The following is a 16,406-nucleotide window of genomic DNA, read 5'->3' on the forward strand; positions in this document are numbered from 1 at the left end:
ATCTGGTTGATCATAATGCAGCTTGAGACAATAGATAGAAATATAAAGGCAGTTGATAAACTCTTAAGTCATATCAGTACTTCAAAGTGATGAATACATACACATATTTTCATTTAAAATAGGTTATATTTCATCAGACTATTTTACTAAAGTAATCGAAATGTAATCGAAAGTAATCGATGATTACATCATGATTTTTGCTGTAATCGATTAAATTACGATTACATGTAATCGAAAATGTCTTCGATTACAGATTACTGTCGATTACTGGAAAAAATGTAATCAATTACAATCGATTATGATTACAGATTACGATTACCCCATCCCTGACTGTGTTGTCACCCAATACTGTGCTATTGTGCAATACTGGCCAATTGAAGATTTCTTGCTATTGCGCAATACTGTATAATTGAAGATTTCTTGCTATTGCATAATACTTTGTTGTTGTGCAATACTATGCTATTGCGCAATACTGTGCAATTGAAGATTTCTTGCTATTGCGCAATACTGTGCAATTGGAGATTTCTTGCTATTGCGCAATACTGTGCAATTGAAGATTTCTTGCTATTGCGCAATACTGTGCAATTGAAGATTTCTTGCTATTGCCCAATACAGTGCAATTGAAGATTTCTTGCTATTGCCCAATACAGTGCGATTGTGCAATACTGTGCTATTGCGCATTACTGTGCAATTGAAGATTTCTTGCTATTGCGCAATACTGTGCAATTGAAGATTTCTTGCTATTGCCCAATACTGTGCTATTGCGCAATACTGTACAATCCTTTGAAATTTCAAAAATTTTGAAGAAAAAAAATATGAACCCCCCAAAAAAATCCCCCCAAACTTTTTGAACCCCCTCCACCTTGGAGTAATTACCCCCAAATTAATCCCAACACCCCTTTGTGGTATGGAACCTTGTAGTACAATTTTAGAGAGATCCATACACTTAAACACAAGTTACTGTCTGGTAACTAGAAAAATGCTTGTTTTTGGCACCGTTTTTGCACCTAATTTCTGAACCATTTGGACAATTACCCCCAAACTCAATCCCAGCCTTCCCTTTGTGATATGGAACACTGCGGTACAACTTCTGAGAGATCTATACACTAACACACAAGTAATTGTCCTAAAACTACAAAAATGCTTGTTTTTGGCCCCTAATTCCTAAACTGTTGGTACCATAACCCCCCAAAAATCAATCCCAACCTTCCTTTTGTGGTATTGAACCTTCTGGTAAAACTTCTTAAAGATCCATTCACTTTAACTAAAGTTATTGTCCGGAAACCAAATGTGTCTTCGGACGACGCCTGAATTATTTATTCGGACAACTACACCATAGCATTATACGACGCAAAACATTTTTTGATGTCGTATAAAAATGATGGATAGAACAATACAAATATGAAACATTTGGTCAATTCTTTCTTTTCTAAAATACAATTTGTACATTCAAACTGAGCAACTAAGGGTAGAGGAAAAAGGAGAAAGGGATCATTTATATACTGTAAATTCATATGTCTGCAAATACAGTTTGAAACCTGAAAAGTACAAGGATTTGTGTAGTTAAAGAAATTGGTTTCTGCCAATAGTCAGTGAAGAATGATCTTTTGTTGGTTTATGCATCATGCTTAGTGACAAAGGTCGTCACTGAAATTTGGACAACTTGAACTTCATTGTATTGATAAAAGGCTTTGGTTAAGTTTTGCATTAAGGTCCAGATCTAAAGAACTACAAATCAAAAAGTAATGAACTTTTGTCTGAGTCAATGCACCATGTTTTGTGACAAAGTTCAACATTAAGATTAGATTAACTTAATATTCATTTAACAAAAGAATGGCCTTGGGTTAAGGTCCAGATCTAAATCAACTGTCTTCATAGAGAATACACCTAGATTGATCAGACGTCTACTGGCCTTTTTTAAGACTTGTTGGGGCCCTAAAAAGTCCAAAAAAGGCCAGCAGACATCAGAGTATCTCAGACTAATAGAGGAATGATCTTTTGTCATTTGATGCATCATATTTGGTGAACTAAAATATGGTACACTGACCTTCATCAATGATTAAAAAAATTCAAATAAATAAATTATGGATGTGGGGATAAGATGTTGTTTAAGATTGCTCTATTTCTTTATTGGACTCAGTTATCCTTTATTTATGATGCAGAGTTATACATTTCCAAACAAAATATACTAGTGATTTATAATTATTAAAGAACAAGAGTTGAAGTAAAATAGATTATAACTGTTTCTTCTTCAAATATTCATATATATTATTAGTATTCAATGTCATGGAAAATAAAAACTAAGATATTTTGTATCAAGACTATCAAAATCTTTTACATTCATATATATAGAAGCAGTTGATAGAGTACTGTATAGAGTACTGTGGATTCATTATTATTCGTGGGATACCAGTTATAGTGGATTTCGTTGGTAATCAAGAAATCAAATAAATGTTCAACAAAGAACCAAGTTTTTATAGGCTTGTATGCAGACTTTGGCGAAATCACGAAATCAAATATCCACATTAAATACCAATTTTCCTCAATCCACAAAAATTGATAACCATGAAAATTGATGATTCCACAGTAACTGTCAAAGAAATGTCACCATGACTTAAATTATATCTTAACCCTTCTTTTTTCAAAAAAGATATTGACATAAAGTATTAGATGTTTAGATGAATTGTGGTTTATTGTTCAGTGGCCAATATTACTTGCATATCAGGATGAGAACATGTTGATATTATATGAATATGAACCCTGCGTTGTACTATTCCAACACATTGAGCAGGATTTAAAACATGTCAGTACACAAGGTTACTGTCTGTAGTCAGACATGTCATCCTACCCAGACATATAATTCCGAGGCTGTGACGACCAGTCTTTGTTCTTACTCCTAAATGCCATGTTGTTTGCGGAAAAGCACCAAATACCAATTTTTACTCAAGGCAATTCACAAAGTATTAGAGTTTACTTGCAGATCATTTCATTACACCAAGAAATTCTTTTTACATGATAGAAAACTATATTTTTTAATTCTAAATGATAAGTTTATATAAGCAGTCTGATTTGTGTAAAAAATGTGATTTTGTTAGAAAATGTTAAAAATTTCTAGAATAAGTCAATATAAAAATATCAAGTATCTTAACATGCCATATGATTTTAATGTATAAATGATCCCTTAAATATCTTCTCACCCATAATTTAAAGTCTTTTTACTAAATTATCTAAATTCTAATTATTAAAACAGACTTATATCATATTAAGACTATTGAAAATATGCAGAGAGACTTCATTAATATAACACTGCAGTCCACTATTTAGAAGAATTTTGTGTGCTCAGTTTAAATGTGGGTGAGTGAGATAGGAAGGTTTATTACTCTCTATCTCACCTGATTGTCCTGTAAATAAAAATAACAATCAATTATAAACTGATCAAAACAAACAACAAAAGATTCTAACACACACTTTTACACTGATATACACAGTTCTTATATTAACTGATCATGTCATATGTTTTTACAAAGGATTGTACATTAACATTCTCAAATTCTGACAATGGGGGCATTTAAAACATGGTAAATATTTCATTGATTTCAATATAAAAAGATTTAAAAATAAATCTAGAGGGAGTTTAATAAACCAATCTCAAGTTGTTTTTTAATGAATGAGTTACAATGGTCGATAAGAGGTCAATTGGCATAAACGACCTCACCAAACAATCTGTTCTTACTGTGAAGTCACAACATAAGCATTGTGACATAGGGAATTTACAGGAAAGTGCACAAATTCGAAAGTTGTCTATAGCTTACAATGAAAAAGAAGATGTCTTTCAAGGAAGACATGTGTTGTCTATACCGTTTACTAATACTATAAGCAGAATTGGTGAAGTCCACATTTTGGTACAGAAACCCAAAAATTCACTCGGATCAAAAATCAAAATATCAAGTGCACAACTTCAATTAGATATAAGAAGATCTGAACAATTTTCCACCCTGTCCAGAAGAAGATTCTTTGCAAAAATGGTTTATTTTTAGCTGTTTTACAGTTTTGGATAAACAAACTGATATATGAAGAAATGGCAAAGTCTGTGTTTAATGGAATTGGAAACCACAAAAATTACTTAAAAATAAATTAAAATAGCTGGTGCACACTTTCATGTCCTATAGAATCTGTGCAAGTTTGGTTGATTTCTGTCCAGTCATTTTCAAGGAGCTGTGGATTAACATAGTGTAACACAGACACCAATGATGCAAGAAGACAGAAATTATTGCTACGTGTCACTACAAAATTGCTGTCAAGCAAAACAAGTTTAAGTTCAGTTCTCAAATTTTCACTGACCTACAATCATTTAACTTTATGTTACAATTTATCAAAGGAAGTATAACAGCCTTTACCAAAAGTAGATAATTTGACCTATATTTATCACTTCAGGGACATAGGATCTGATCTCAGTTACTAAGTGACCTACAATCATATAACTTTGTGTAAGGACAAATAAGCGAGAATAACAGCCTCCAACCAAAAATTGGTCATCTTCATGTACTTAATTTACTTTTGAACTCAGTTGTGAGATACTAACTGACCTACAACAACATATCTTGATGTAAGGGTATACGGTGGATTCATTAATATCTTGATGTAAGGGTATATGGTGGATTCATTCTTATTTGTGGGATACCAATTTTCGTGGATTTCGTGGGTTTAGGTAAACCACAAATTTAAATATTCAAAGAAGTACAAATTTTATATGCAGACTTTGTAAAAACCATGAAATCAAATCTCCACTAAAATACAATTTTTCCTCAATCCACGAAAATTAATGAATCCACAGTAACAGCCTCTCTCCAAATAAGGTCACTCTGAGTTACATTTGATGCTTCACTAACCTTGGTCAAGATTAACGTCTGATCTTAGATTTCAGATATCAAGTAAATAATAATCATACAACTTGGTATTAGGGTGGACCTATAGGAGCATAATCGTCTCCCACCAACAGTTTATAAACCTTTTGCAATAAGGATTATTACTGAGATACCTAATATATTATGAAATTGTTGCTCTGCCACATTTTGTTCATAATAACTTTCATTTCATGCTTTTGATAAAGGTGCACTTCTCAGAAACATACGGTAGTATACCTATGTCATTGTATCACACAACATCATGTATATAGTAAAATGTTGTTCAGCAATGTAGGAGTCACCATGACCTACATTTCAAGCTTAGTTGCTGTAATAAAGTTTTGCGTTTCTGTCCCTTTAAAAGTAAACTGTTGATACAGAGATATGTCTTGCCTTTATGTAACTTGTATAGTATAATGCAATTGTTGAAGTTAAAATAGCAAAACTTAAACATGTTAACTATGCAAAACATTCAAAGTCAATGAACCATGACTAAAGGTGCAGGGCCAAATAACCTCTGTGGAAAGGAGAAATGACAATGCTTATACCATTGCATACAAAATACTATTGACCACTAGTGGTTACCTTTAAATTGACCTAATCACAAACTAATGCATTGTAGCTATGGACACTGTCTTCGCCATTGGAAACAGCAAGCCAAAGTCCACTTTTCAACACTTCAGCAACATTTTGGTAACTATGACTGATGATAAAGACTATAAGAGTAAAATGATAACAAGAAGCTGTCAGAGTGACAGCAAACCAGATTTTCCTGCAGAGGTCGAACCCTGAACAGTTGAGCAAGTATGGACACAACATTTAAAACAGCTCTGAATTTGGATTGTGATTGAATATTTGATACAGCATAGGTTTGTGACACAAAATAAATGTGGTCAAAGAACTGAAAAAAATGAAATTGGACATTTACCTATTATGGTCCAATATCCAAAATCTAAGTACATTATTAGAATCAGCATATCAAAGAACCCCAAAAATTCAATTTTTTGATGAAATACTTATTAATTAAAACAATTTCTGTTCAAAGGGAAATAACTCAAACCTCTTTCAATGAACCAGTAATGCAAATCTAAAATTAGATATGGTTTCGCCACTAAAAAATTGTTCTCTAAAATTAGATATGATGTTTTCAAATTATGATCAAATATAATTAATAGTTCCCAATATTTTTTCTTTCATTTGTCACAAACTAATATCTTATCTGCAACTTATCTATCAACGTCAACAACTTTATCTACACAATGTAATGTAATGAAATATATCCTTTAACAAAAATAGATTATTACCTAATGAAAATGAAATTTGCAAATCTGGACACCCAAACAGGATCAAGTAAAATTTAAACATTAACACACACAACAAAAATAAAATACCACATAACAACTGTGACATCTACCTTCAAAACACACATGACTTAAAAAAAAATAGTTATGAAGAAATTTTTGACAACTCCTGACTAATCAATTGAACAGATACAATCATTGATAGACTATCTATACATCTCAGCTATACATAAACTTATTAATTTCTGTTCAAATGGAAATAACTCAATCACATAATAAGTAAATTTGTGGTTTCTAAAAGGGTCCAAAATTCAAGAACGAGATAAGCTAAAGTCGTGAAAATTGAACTTGACCTTCATTAAGTCACAGGAAACAACATATAAAAATTTGAAAAAATTTTCATCAAAGCGTTTTCATGTAAATGAACGGACACTGTTTGGCAGCCTAAGGTTACCATGCTAAAATTTATTCATTTGTACATGTATTTTCAAACACATTTGAAAGTATTTTGGAGCTACACCCCTTGATTAATCTTTTATCTAAATTATACACTTAAAACTGTGCTTATATGGTATATGATATTGAACAATTATTACCCGTTTAAAACTAACCCTGTTTAATGGAACACTTTCTGTGAAAGAGTTATCTCCCCTAACACTATTTTTCTTGTTATAGTATCTCCTTCATAAATGTGAAAGATTAAGCAACCAACAATCAATCAATTACAAGAGGCTCTCAAGAGCCTGAATCGCTCACCTGTATTTCAGAGGAGAAGATTTTTAAATGTTAGCAAACTTGAACAAATTGTGTAAAATTGTCTTTAAAGGGCAATAACTCCTTAAGGGGTCAATTGACAATTTTGGTCATTTAAATTTTTTGTAGATCTTATTTTGCTGAACATTATTGCTGCTTACAGTTTATATATCTCTAAAATAATATTCAAAATAATAACAAATAAAATGCTTTGCTGGGGCGCAGCTTGATACGACCGCAGAGGTCGAACCCTGAACAGTTGGGGCAAGTATGGACACAAAATTCAAGCTTGATACAGCTATGACTTTGGATTGTCATTAAATATTTGACACAGCATAGGTTTCTGACACAGGATGAATGTGGTGTAAGAACTGGAAAAAATTTAATTTACCTATTATGGTGGAATATCCATAAACTAAATTGTTTGTTAATTTCAATATATCAAAGAATATGTAGAATTCAATGTTTGATGTAATGTAATAAAGTTGAAATTTGGACCGTTTTTGTTCAATGTGGACCAATTTGGTAACATGTATAAATAATCAAAAATCTAAATACATGGGAGCCCATTTAAATACATCATAAAGGTATTAAAATAGAAAGTGACATTATAGTCATGGCTAAAAATAAACAAAAATCCTTAATCAGCAACATTTAAAGTAATATCTAATAAAATGCTTCGCTGGGGCGCAGCTTGATACGACCGCAGAGGTCGAACCCTGAACAGTTGGGGCAAGTATGGACACAACATTCAAGCTTGATACAGCTCTGAATTTGGATTGTTATTAAATATTTGACACAGCATAGGTTTCTGACACAGAAAGAATGTGGTCTAAGAACTTGAATTTTTTTAATTTACCTATTATGGTCCAATGTCCAAAATCAAAATACATGGTTAGATTCAGCATATCAAAGAACCCCATATATTCATTTTTTGTTAAAATCAAACAAAGTTTAATTTTGGACCCCAACTTGGACCAACTTGAAAACTGGGCCCATAATCAAAAATCTAAACACATGTTTAGATTCAGCATATCAAAGAACCCCAAGAATTCAATTTTTGTTAAAATCAAACTAAGTTTAATTTTGGACCCTTTGGACCTTAATGTAGACCAATTTAAAAATCAGGACCCAAAATTAAAAATCTAAATACACGGTTAGATTTGGAATATCAAAGAACCCCAATAATTCAATTTTAGATGAAATCAAACAAAGTTTAATTTTGGACCCTTTGGACCTTAATGTAGACCAATTTAAAAAACGGGACTTAAAATTAAAAATCTAAATACACGGTTAGATTTGGAATATCAAAGAACCCTAATAATTCAATTTTTGATGAAATCAAACAAAGTTTAATTTTGGACCCTTTTGACCTCAATATGAACCAATTTGATAGCGGGGCCCACAAATAAAAAATCTAAATTCATGGTTAGATTCAGCATATCAAAGAACCCCTTATATTCAATTTTTGTTGAAATCAAAAAAAGTTTAATTTTGGACCCCAACTTGGACCAACTTGAAAACTGGGCCCATAATCAAAAATCTAAACACATGTTTAGATTCAGCATATCAAAGAACCCCAAGAATTCAATTTTTGTTAAAATCAAACTAAGTTTAATTTTGGACCCTTTGGACCTCAATGAAGACCAATTTAAAAAACGGGACCCAAATTAAAAATCTAAAAACACGGTTAGATTTGGCATATCAAAGAACCCCAATAATTCAATTTTTGATGAAATCAAACAAAGTTTAATTTTGGACCCTTTTGACCTCAATATGAACCAATTTGATAGCGGGGCCCACAAATAAAAAATCTAAATACATGGTTAGATTCAGCATATCAAAGAACCTCGTATATTCAATTTTTGTTGAAATCAAACAAAGTTTAATTTTGGACCCCAATTTGGACCAACTTGAAAACTGGGCCCATAATCAAAAATCTAAATACATGTTTAGATTCAGCATATCAAAGAACCCCATATATTCATTTTTTGTTGAAATCAAACAAAGTTTAAATACTGGACCCTATCTTGGACCAACTTGAAAACTGGGCCCATAATCAAAAATCTAAACACATGTTAAGATTCAGCATATCAAAGAACCCCAAGAATTCATTTTTTGTTAAAATCAAACTAAGTTTAATTTTGGACCCTTTGGACCTTAATGTAGACCAATTTAAAAAACAGGACCCAAAATTAAAAATCTAAATACACAGTTAGATTTGGAATATCAAAGAACCCCAATAATTCAATTTTAGATGAAATCAAACAAAGTTTAATTTTGGACCCTTTTGACCTCAATATGAACCAATTTGATAACGGGGTCCACAAATAAAAAATCTAAATACATGGTTAGATTCAGCATATCAAAGAACCCCATATATTCAATTTTTGTTGAAATCAAACAAAGTTTAATTTTGGACCCCAATTTGGACCAACTTGAAAACTGGGCCAAAAATCAAAAATCTAAATACATGTTTAGATTCAGCATATCAAAGAACCTCATATATTCAATTTTTGCTAAAATCAAACAAAGTTTAATTTTGGACCCTTTGGACCTTAATGTAGACCAATTTGAAAACTGGATCCAAAATTAAAAATCTAAATACACTGTTAGATTCGGCATAACAAATAAATAAATGTGATCAAAGATTTTACAAATCTAATGCGCCATACTGTGCAATTAAAGATTACTTCTTGAAATTTTTCAATATTTGAAATTTGAAAAAAAAAAAATAATTCTTTTTAATTTCTGAAATCTGAAATGAGAAAAAATTGACCCCCCACAATTTCTTTTTATCCCCCCCCCCCCCCCTCCTTTTTTTCCCCCAAAAAATTCTTTCCCTCAAGATATGGTCATAATCTCAATTCAAATTTCCAATGGAGTTGGCAACCATAATTACCCATTTAAATTTACCATAGTGCTAACTTAATCTATTTTATAATAGAATATAGTGTCAAATCTTTCATATGGATTTTTTTGTAAAAAAAAAAGATGCAACATTTGCAGATATTTTTACTGGTCTTCCTTTATAAATATGCATTTCTTTAAACATAATTTAAAAGCAGTGTAAGGGAAGTAACCAAAACGTTGTATTTGGATTACCTCCCTTACACTGTTTTAAATTATCTTTATTGTTCATTAACCATTACTTTATACATAATTTAAAAGCAGTGTAAGGGAGATAATTTCAATGATGTATTTGATTTATCTCCCTTACACTGCTTTAAATTATGTTTTGTACTAAAGTATTTGTCCATTAACCAGGACAACCTTGTTTTTCCCCCTTTTTTGCCCCTAATTCCTAAACGGTTTGAGCCATAACCCCCCAAAGCAAATCCTAACCATCCCTTTGTGGTATGGAAACTTGTAGTATAATTTCAGAGAGATCCATACACCGTTCCACAGTTATTGTCTGGAAACTAGAAAATGCTTATTTTTGGCCCCTTTTTGGCCCCTTATTCCTTAACTGTTGGTACCATAACCCCCAAAATCAATCCCCACCTTCCTTTTGTGGTATTTAACCTTATGGTCAAATTTCAAAAAGATCCATTCACTTAAACTAAAGTAAGAGTGCGAAAACCAATGTGTCTTCGGACGACGACGCCGGACGACGACGACGACGCCGGACGACGACGACGACGCCAACGTCATACCAATATACGACCACAAAATTTTTTTGCGGTCGTATAAAAATAAAATTCCTTTGTAACCATAAAAGCCCATTTAAATACATCATAAAGATATTAAAATAGAAAATGACATCATAGTCATGGCTAAACATAGCAAAAAACCCTTAATCAGCATCATTTAACAGTAATATCTAAAAATGGAAATTACATCATAAAGGTATTAAAATAGAAAATGACATCATAGTCATGGCTAAAAATAAACAAAATCCTTAATCAGCATCAGCAACATTTTATAGTAATATCTAAAAATAAAATTCCTTTGTAACCATAAAAGCCCATTTAAATACATCATAACAGATATTAAAATAGAAAATGACATCAAAGTCATGGCTAAACATAGCAAAAACCTTAATCAGCATCATTTAACAGTAATATCTAATAAAATGCTCCGCTGGGGCGCAGCTTGATACGACCGCAGAGGTCGAACCCTGAACAGTTGGGGCAAGTATGGACACAACATTCAAGCTTGATACAGCACTGAATTTGGATTGTAATTAAATATTTGACACAGCATAGGTTTCTGACACAGAATGAAAGTGGTCTAAGAACTTAAAAATTTTCAATTTACCTATTCATACATGTGATGGACTGTGAAACTCAAATCAGGAGATTGGGAAATTTTGGTCAGGAGATTAGGACTCAGATCAGGAGGTTTTTAATCGACATTAATTTTGTTGTAAATGTAACCGTGTGCTGTAAAAATGGTCTTTTAAAGTGTGTTTTCTTCAACTTTCCAACCAATTTATTATGTTTATAGTTCCCTTGTACTTATAAAGTTTCTCCATCTTTATATTCTACATGTTCAATTTAACATTGTTTTTTTCCAGTATGTTCTTTAAATTTTTTACTTCATATTCTATAAAACAATCATTGCAACCAGAACATTTGTTTAGCTGTCTGCAAATAGTTTTTATTTTTTATTTTTTTCTCTTGCAAATAGTTTTTATTTGCAAACTCAGAAATTCATTCTATCTGTAAAATTCGGGTCATAGTTATTATATAAATTTCAATTTAAGCCTTAAAAGGAAGTATAGAATCCTCAAATAATTTTCAAATTATTATTTTTTTATTTGTCCTAAGACATTTAAAATCATTTAATAACCATCCTTTTATGATTATTTGTTCAATTTATATTTTATTTATATTCTTTAAAAAATTTTCATTATTAAAAGGAAAGTAACTTAAAACAGGATAAATCAAGGGAAGTAACCCAATAAATACACAGTTTTTGTTACACAACGGCAGTTAGCCTGAGGTAAAAATCGTTGCTTACCAGTATGTTTGACACCCAAGCTGACAAGTGAAGCCATATAATTATGCATGTTAATTGATTTACAGGTAAAATATAACTTCAGGTAATGTCAGTTACACCAGATGCCTGAGATGTTATGTTGGGCAGAAATTTTTCATTCATGAAAAATTTCATACACGGGATTTTTTCAACGGGAGGTCGGGAGGAGACCCCTGAAAACGGGATTATTGTACTCCCATCGGGAGGTTCACATGTATGCCTATTCAAACCATATCATTATTATTTGCTTTTATATATAAATCAGAAATAACCAATTTAAAATGGAAAATGTTAAAGAAAAAAAAGGAAAAAATAAATCCCCCCCCCCCAATTTTTTGAACCCCCTTATGATTCATCGCCCCCAAACTCAATCCCAGCTTTCCCTTTGTGGTATGGTACCTTGCAGTACAATTTCAGAGAGATTCATACACTTGAACACAAGTTATTGTCTGGAAACTAGAAAAATGCTTGTTTTTTGGCCCCTTTTTGGCCCCAAATTCCTAAACGTTTAGGGCAATTACCCCCAAACTCAATTCCAGCTTTCCCTTTGTGATATGGAACCTTGCAGTACAATTTCATAAAGATCCATACACTTACACACAAGTTATTGTCCTGAAACTAGAAAAATGCATGTTTTTTTTGCCCTTTTATGGCCCCTAATTACTAAAATTTTGAGGGAAAACCCCCAAAATCAATCCCAGCCTTCCCTTTGTGATATGGAACCTTGTAGTACAATTTCATAAAGATCCATACACTTACAAACAAGTTATTGTCATGAAACTAGAAAAATGCTTGTTTTTTGCCCCTTTTTGGCCCCTAATTCCTAATATTTGGAGGAAATTACCCCAAAAAATCAATCCCAGTATTCCCTTTGTGATATGGAACCTTGTAGTACAATTTCATAAAGATCCATACACTTACAAACAAGTTATTGTCATGAAACTAGAAAAATGCTTGTTTTTTGCCCCTTTTTGGCCCCTAATTCCTAAAATTTGGAGACAATTACCCCCAAAATCAATCCCAGCATTCCCTTTGTGATATGGAACCTTGTGGTACAATGTCAGAGAGAACCATACACTTACACACAAGTTATGTCTGGAAGTTACAAAAATGCTTATTTTTGGCCCCTTTTGGCCCCTAATTCCTTAACTGTTAGTACCATAACCCCCAAAATCAATCCCCACCTTCCTTTTGTGGTATTGAACCTTATGGTAAAATTTCAATGAGATCCATTTACTTAAACTAAAGTTAGAGTGCGAAAACTAATGTGTATTCGGACGACGACGCCGGACGACGACGACGACGACGACGCCAACGTCATACCAATATACGACCACAAAAATTTTTTTGCGGTCGTATAAAAATAAAAATTTCTTTGCAACCATAAAAGTAAAATAGAAAATGACATCATAATCATAGCTAAAAATAAACAAAAAATTTTTTTATTGGCAAATTTTAAATGGAGTTTATTATACTAAAACAATAAATTTGCAACCATAAACATGATAAAACCCCATTAAAACACATCATAAAAGTATTAAATAATTCAACTACATCATAAGGCTATAAAAATAGAAAATGACTTCATAGTCAAGGCTAAAGGTAAACAAAAAACCTTCATCAGCAAAATTTTATATTGGCAAATTTCCAATGAAGTTTATTACACTAAAATTGTTGGCAAATTTCCAATGCATTTATTAACAATAAAGTTATTGGCAAATTTCCAATTTACATAATTTAAAAGCAGTGTAGATGAGATATTTAAATGAGTTTGAATTACCAACCTTACACTGCTTTTAAATAATGTTCTTTACTCAATTATTTGTCTATTAAAATGGAAACCCTTGTTTTTTAACCTTTTTTCCCCTTATTCCTTAAACATTAGAGCCATAACCACCCCCCCCCCCCCCCCCCCCCCCCCCCCCCCAAAGCCAATTATTACTTTCCAATGTAACCTAAATTTCCAATATACATAATTTTAAATTTCAATTCCTCATGATATATAACCGTATCATTATTATTTTCTTTCATATATAAATCTGAAACAACCATCTTTAAATGGAAAATTTTAAAGAAAAAAAAAGGAAAAAAAAAAATCCTACCCCCCACACATTTTTTCAACCCCCTTTTGATTCATCATCCCCCACCTCAATCACAACCTTCACTTTGTGGTATGGTACCTTGCAGTACAATTTCAGAGAGATCCATACACTTGAACACAAGTTATTGTCTGGAAACTAGAAAAATGCTTATTTTTGGCCCCTTATTCCTAAACTTTTTGGGCAATTACCCCCAACTCAATTCCAGCTTTCCCTTTGTGATATGGAACCTTGTAGTACAATTTCATAAAGATCCATACACTTACACACAAATTATGTCTGGAAGTTACAAAAATGCTTATTTTTGGCCCCTAATTCCTTAACTGTGGGTACCATAACCCCCAAAATCAATCCCCACCTTCTTTTAGTGGTATTGAACCTTATGGTAAAATTTCATTGAGATCCATTCACTTAAACTAAAGTTAGAGTGCGAAAACTAATGTGTCTTTGGAAGACGGCGACGATGGAGACGCCAACGTCATACCAATATACGACCACAAAAATTTTTTTGCGGTCATATAAAAACTGCATTTGACCCCTATGTTCTATTTTTAGCCATGGCGGCCATGTTTGCCGATGGATCAAAACTACGGATACAATTTATAAACCAGATACCCTAAGGAACATTTAGTTAAAGTTTGAAGGTATTTGGCCCAGTAGTTTCAGAGGAGAAGATTTTTGAAATAGTTTATGACGACAGACGACGACGACGATGACAGACGACGGACGACGAGGGACGCCAAGTGATGGCATAAGCTCACATGGGGCCCTTCGGGCCCCGGTGAGCTAAAAAGTGAAAGATGTCAGCAAACTTATTTTTTTAAAATTGTTATATCCTCAGTCATCTTGACAGAAGCCATCTGCTGAAAGATAAAAGGAGTTATTTCCCCTTTGTTATTTTAGTTAGCAAAAATGTTGATGTAACTCACAAACCATTAGCCGTAAAGATCTAGGATTTTTTAAACCTTAGGCCATAATCTGGAAATTGAATTTAAGGTCAAGTTCATGTTTTAATTTTTGACATTTGCTTGTAATCTCGTCTCCTCTGCAAGATCAAAAGATAGCTTTAAAAGATTGGTGAACAAAGTTTTGGTTATTTGGGAATGATGATGATGGATTGCTGTTTAATGTTCAGCTGCAAATAAAATATATATTCAGGAGGAGAAAATTTTTATGCAACATGAATATTCACCTTGTTTTGTACAAGAGTACAAGACCAACCCGCTATGCAGGATTTATAACATGCTAGTTTACAAGTGAACAATCCGCAGGAAAACATGTCACCCTACACTGACACCTTATTCCGACTCCAGCTGACCAGTCTTTGCTCACATTCCTTAATGTGGCGTGCTTAGCAGAGAAGCAGCAAATACCAATTTTAAAGTCTAAGATTTATCTGGCCAGGATTTGAACCCATGACCTCCTGCACTTGAGGCGAGCATGCTACCACGAGACCACAGAGGTGATTACATTTTGGATGAAAACATCGTAATTTTTGTCCAAATTGATCTATGAAATTTTATAGGAGTAATTGCCCCTTAAATGTTTAATTAATCAAAGATTTATTGTTTAAAACTTCAAACTACAGCATGACGAAGCCTTGGGGTCTTTTGGATAAAGATTGAAGGCATTGACTGTCAACCAGAAGTGACCTTCTGCAAACAGGAAATAGTAGTTTTTATTACTTATTTCAAGGAAAAGTTCCTAGAAACCATATATATATTAGAAAGTGTAAGTAAACCACATATGACGCAAAAAGTGACCTTAGTAAACTGGGAATAACTTATCATCTCCACTATTTTACAGAAAAGTACTTAAAGACCATATATTTTGGAATCAGTTTGAACTATCATTTCAAATAATGCTTGAGGTGACACAGGTTGAATTGGAGGTTGCAAATTATCTCCCTTCTTTCATAAAATGAACTACCATCTATGTTTATTTGGAATAGGTGTAAGATAAGCTGCAGGGATCTCCATGGGTGAAAATTTAACGATGGAAAAACTCTCACCAGGACGAAACCCTGCGTGTCATAATCGAAAATATTTCATTCCTACATTTCATTGTAAAGAATAGTGAATAGACTTATATATTATTAATTGTCATTTTTAACAATTCCAATGTCAAGCCTGCATGGCTCCTCTTAGTCAAGGTTAATCGCAATTCAGCTATCCTGTTAACCTAGTTAACGTCAAAATTTTTTTCCCTCAGAATTTTCCCAGAGTCGTCTCGCTATTTTGGTAATTTTGTCACGACCAGGATCAATGATTTGCAGCATCAACAAGAAGTTTCTTACCCAATTTAGTAAAATATTGAATACAGATTTGTGGAGGGCAAAAGATTAAAACTTAAATGGTTTTAATGAC

General features: G+C 32.6%; 1 protein-coding gene and 1 long non-coding RNA gene across 3 annotated transcripts in view; both read right to left on the reverse strand.

The window, feature by feature from the left end:
• Nucleotides 1–16,406, reverse strand: part of LOC127730687 (ceramide synthase 6-like) — a 90,546-nt gene that overhangs the window by 17,356 nt on the left and 56,784 nt on the right. The gene's annotated exons all lie outside the window — the stretch shown is intronic.
• Nucleotides 10,292–14,486, reverse strand: LOC127730705 (uncharacterized). 2 transcript variants are annotated; one of them, XR_007995254.1, is made up of 2 exons: nt 14,420–14,486; nt 10,292–10,483 (listed from the first exon to the last, which is right to left on the reverse strand). It is a non-coding gene; the product is annotated as an uncharacterized LOC127730705 (long non-coding RNA). The 2 variants fall into 2 exon arrangements; XR_007995255.1 differs by lacking the exon at nt 14,420–14,486 and adding an exon at nt 13,147–14,108.

The sequence above is a fragment of the Mytilus californianus genome, unplaced genomic scaffold, assembly GCF_021869535.1.
Source record: "Mytilus californianus isolate M0D057914Y unplaced genomic scaffold, xbMytCali1.0.p SCAF_2, whole genome shotgun sequence".
Lineage (NCBI taxonomy): Eukaryota > Metazoa > Mollusca > Bivalvia > Mytilida > Mytilidae > Mytilus > Mytilus californianus.